Genomic DNA, 5,412 nt, shown 5'->3' on the forward strand with positions numbered 1-5,412 from the left:
TAGAGACGGGGTTTCACCATGTTGACCAGGATGGTCTCGATCTCTTGACCTCGTGATCCACCCGCCTCGGCCTCCCAAAGTGCTGGGATTATAGGCGTGAGCCACCGCGCCCGGCCTTATACTTCTGTTTTAAGAGTACAGTTAAAAGTATGTGGAGCTGCAGTTCTCATAAGTCTCCACTCTGTGTTAATGATGTACTAGGATCTTTCACTTGAATCTAAATTGACTGGTTTATTTCCTTCTCCAGCCTATCCCCTACAGGGAAAAGCTGAGACTTCGCCTATAGTACAATTAATAAATATTTAAAAATCATAGCTCCAGTCACTACTGAAAACGTAATTTTGGTTATGAACATAATTTGAGAAACTTAATTTCTGAATGTTTTTATAGAAAATTACTGAAAGTCTATTATTCATGGAAGACTTTTAAAGAATAACTTTTTTTCCTGTTTTATAAAAATTCCCGTTGTTACATGGTATTTCAGCTACACAATATTTAAGCTTTTAGCGAAACATTTCATTTTCATTTGTTGAAACTGTAATCATCTGCACGTTTTTGTCACTTATTTCAACTGTGTGACTGCCTAACATTTATAAGCCAAAATAATCTTTGCAAAATTGCAAAATTCATACCTAAAATTTTTGAAAGCCCCTAAATAATGTTTTCACATGTCTTTCTATATTATAGTTTTGTGAAATCTTTGTGTGATCTTCAAACATTATCATTTAATGTACAATACTGTGAACACACTATGCATGGCTTTTATACAGCTTTAGTAAATGTCAAATAAAGTGGTACAGATTCATTAAAACAAGTTTCTCATAAAAATAGTAAATAGGAAAATGAAATTCAGAAACCCATAGGATATGAATAGGTTCCAGTTACATGCTGGATCTGGCATAAAATAAACTTGAAATAAAATATTTTGATACTCCTTTTTAACGTTGCTTTTCATACTAAAGAATGGTGAAGACATGTTTGGCAACATTAGGTTGCAATTTTACATGTTTCAGATGGTGGAGGAAAAAGACTGTTAAACATTTCTTTTAAAAAATTATTTTTATATTATAACAATATATTTATGATGTGTTTAGATCAAAAAATTTAATTTCTGTATCCCAGATCTACTTATTTTAAAGTGAAATTTTCACTTGTCAGCTGAAATTTCTGACTAGAACTAACATTTATGTATTTTTGTGCTTAGTCAGAATACAAATTTCACAGTGGATTTTTGAAGTCTGTCCTTAAATTGGATAAAATCAAGTGATTAAAGTTACTAAAGAGATAAAAATGGTAATTTCCATTTTTAAAACTAATTTGACCATGTTTATAGTTTTTTGTACAAGTGTTTATCACAGACTCAATATGGAAAAATAGAGTATGATCTGTATTTGACTGTAAAAATGTTCCATAAATTAACAAAGATGACAAATTTTTCGTAACTAAATCTACAGGTCTTCTAGAAGGAAGCTGTTACCTTCTGTTTAATTACATTAATTGAAATGTGCTTCAGAGATATGATTTCAGCATATTTTGTATATTAAAAAACAAAAAAGGATTAGTATTAAGCCAGTGACCAAAAGGTAATATTACTACCAGGTAGAGTTATAGTTCAAATTGTCTCACTTCCCCAGAATTTTAGAAACTAGAAGTCTGGGAGAGACTGTATCAGCTGTAGTTGGGTAATTCCAAGTGCTGATAGTACCATTCATCTTTTTTATTATTGTGTCAGATGAAACAAATGCCAAGTTGCAAAGGATGCCAATTTTTATTATATAATGGTTTGAGGCATGAATTATCAATAAGCCATGCGTCTTATGTTCTGTGTCATATTTTTCTTTAGAACTAAACAATAAATGACTTTGGAAAATGATTTGACGTGCTTGCTCACTTGGTCAGATATTTGAATGATGGTATTACCTAGATTCTAATCCTTGATTCTAATTATACAATAAATAATAATATAGAATGTGAAAATATGTGTGAGAACTTACTGTTTGTTTATATTATATAGTGACCTCCATCATGACACACTTACTACATTTATGAATTGAGCAATTCCATAATTGTAATTATGATTGCTGTTCATGTAACAAAACATGCCTATCATAGTAGCAAACAAATAGAAATACCCCAAAATGCTATTTTTTAATTCAGCTGTAATTATTACTCTTATCATTGCATATGACACAATGTATAAAAAATTTTAGCATGAATAATAAAATTTGTATCACTCATGTAAAAAGACAAAGCAATAAGTTGATATGCTTTTATAAAGTGTTTAGCAAGAGAGGAAAAAAAAGAGCTAAAACTAAAAAGCCCTGTGATATTAAATTTTATTTGGATATATCAAAATGAACCCAAATAAGGAATCTATTTTGTATGTACAGGTTTATCTTCCTGTCCCCAAGCTCTGCTCCTGACAAAGCCTAGAGGCAATGTCACTACGGTAGCAATCGACATCGAAGTGCCCAAGTCTTGCCTTCAAAATCCCATTTCCCCTCAAAGGCAGGGAGGTTGCTTGGAGAAATGGCAGGTCTGGGTGGGAAAGCAAAAGGCAGGCAGGTACAGGAGGGTACTACAGAGCCTGAGGGGTCTGTCCCTGGGGGCTGGAGCCAGTCAGAAGAGCCCTCCCTGGCCAAATACAGGATGATTTGAACACCAAAAAGATAATGCTGAATTGACAATACACTAAATAAATATAAATCCTTGACTCTATATACTAAAAAAAAGAGAGAAAGATAAAATCATTTTCTTTAAGAGGAATGGCAACTAATAAATGTAAAAGAGGGAACAATTAGACAACTATGACTTTGTAATAACCAATGAAATACATGATCAAATGATGCCTCTAAAACCATAGGGTGGAAGATTATTAGAGAACAAAATACCACACAGCATGCCACCTCTCAGATGCTTAATATTTATAAGAAGAAAATAAACTCTACAACAGTAGAGAAATCTGGGGGTCATTCCTTAACCAAACAGTAAAACTCACCATTGTGAATCATAGGACAACCTGACCCTGCAGCCCCCAGGGGAATGCACTGAGTTCACAGCATCAACTACAAGGTATTCCTGCCGAAAAGCATTTTACCTAGGTCAAACCAAGCCTTATCCTAACTTCCAGTGAAAGGAACTACAGGAGATAGAAGAACAAGCTAAATAAACAAAGAAACAGACAAATCCAAGATGTGGGCTGTTTAACAAGACAAATGGCCCAATCTCTTCAAAAAGGCAACACCAAAGGGAAAATAAAAGTAGAAAGACTGCTGTAGATTAGCTTACAAACCTAGAAAGAACAATGAAATATAATTCAGCCCACAGGAAGAAAATTTTGACGTGGAATATAACATAGGTGAATCTTGATGACACCATGCTAAGTGAAATATGCCAGTCACAAAAGGACAATCATGAAAACAGAAAGTAGAAGGGCTCTTGCCAAGGCCTGGGGAAAGAGGAAATGGGAAGCTGTTCAATGAGTCCACAGTTTTGGTTTTACAAAAATTCTAGAGATTTGTTGCATAACAATGTGAATATATTAACACTACTGAACTGTATGGTTAAGATAACTTTTATGTATTTTTTTAAACCACATTAAAAAAAAAACAAGACACAACACACAAATGCAACACATGAACACTGATCAGCTCCTGGTTTAAAAATAAAACCATAAAACACATTTTGGGGACAACTGGAGAAAATAGGCCAGGTGCTGTGGCTCACCCATGTGATCCCAGAACTTTCAGGGGCCGAGGCAGGGGGATCACCTGAGGTCAGGAGTTCAAGACCAGCCTGGCCAACATGGTGAAACCCTATCTCTACTAAACGAAACAAAAATCAGCCAGGCCTGGTGGTACACACCTGTAATCCCAGCTACTTGGGAGACTGAGGCAGGACAATCACTTGAACCCAAGAGGTGGTGGTTGCAGTGAGCTGAGATCATGCCACTACACTCTAGCCTGGGTGACAATGAGACAAAAAAACAACAACAAAAAAAGAAAAACAGAATATAGACTAGATAATACGAAGAAGTTATTGCTTTTTAGGTGCCTGGATTATGTAAGAAAGCATCCTTATTTTTAGGAGTTGCTTAAAGAACAAAGAAGTATCATAATGTCTTCAATGTATTTTCTAATGGTCGATAACAAGCATGCATATATGGGCGTGCATGTGAACACATGCTCACACAAACACGCACATGTACACACAGCTCACCACTTCCATAAACACGGATAAAGTCCCTGAAGAGTACCAAGCCTGCCAGCCCTGAATATGCCTCCCTGGCATACAGATTATTTTGGGCTAAATGCCATTGAGAACAAGCAGATGCAGGAAATGCTCTAAAAGCAGGGTGGGAGTTTTCCTTGTGAAGGAAGCTCCCCGTTATAAAAAGTGTGTCCCTCTGCTGTGCCAGGGTGAGGACTCCTAACAACTCTCACTAGAGGCTCAACCTGCAAATCACTTTACTCAACAACCCTTGTTTATCATTCTTTCCCTGGTCACCCTCCCGTAACTTGCCTCCCTTCCTCAAGCCCACACCTCCTTTTCTTTTGTTTGGCCTAGCATGGTTCACAGGCAGATCTCAGACATACTGAGGGTTTGGTTCCAGACCACCACAATAAAGCAAATGTCACAATAAAGGCACACATATGTTTTGGTTTCCCAGTGCATATAAAAGTTATGTTTACACTATTATATTGCAGTCTATTGAGTATGTAATAGCATTACGTCTAAAAGAACAATGTACATACCTTAATGAAAAAATACTTTATTGCTAAAAAAAAAATGCTAACAATCATATGAGTATTCAGTGAGTCATCAGGTTTTCATTCAATACTATGGCTGCTGACTGATCAAGGTAGTGGTTGCTGAAGGCTGAGTCACTGTGGCAATTTCTTAAAACAAGACAATAATGAAGTCTGCGCCACCAATTGACTCTTCTTTGCATGAAGGATTTCTCTGTAGCATCCGATGTCTGATGGCATTTTACCCAAGGCAGAATGTCTTTCTAAACTGGAGCCAATCCCCTCAAACCCTGACACTGCTTTACCAACTAAATTTATGTAACAGTCTAAATCCTTTGTTGTCATTGCAACAACGTCCCCAGCATCTTCACCAGGAGCAGATTCCACCTCAAACCGCTTTCTTTGCTCATCCATAAGAAGCAGCTCCTCAATGTTCAAGTTTTATGAGGTGGCAGTAGTTCAGTCACATCTCCAGGATACCTTCCAATTCCAATAGTTCTCTTGCTATTCCCACCACATATGCAGTGACTTCCTCCAATGATGTCCTGAACCCCTCAAAGTCAACCATGAGAGTTGGACTTAACTTCTTTCAAACTCCTGTTAATGTAAATATTTTGATCTACTCCCATCAATCATACATGTTCTTTTTTTTTTTTTTTTTTTT

General features: G+C 36.2%; 1 protein-coding gene across 2 annotated transcripts in view; it reads right to left on the bottom strand.

Moving 5' to 3' along the window:
• The window catches only part of CARS2 (cysteinyl-tRNA synthetase 2, mitochondrial), a 55,305-nt gene that overhangs the window by 14,281 nt on the left and 35,612 nt on the right, over positions 1 to 5,412 (bottom strand). The window lies entirely within an intron of this gene.

This window comes from Cebus imitator, unplaced genomic scaffold (genome assembly GCF_001604975.1).
Source record: "Cebus imitator isolate Cc_AM_T3 unplaced genomic scaffold, Cebus_imitator-1.0 Scaffold14, whole genome shotgun sequence".
Taxonomy (NCBI): Eukaryota; Metazoa; Chordata; class Mammalia; order Primates; family Cebidae; genus Cebus; species Cebus imitator.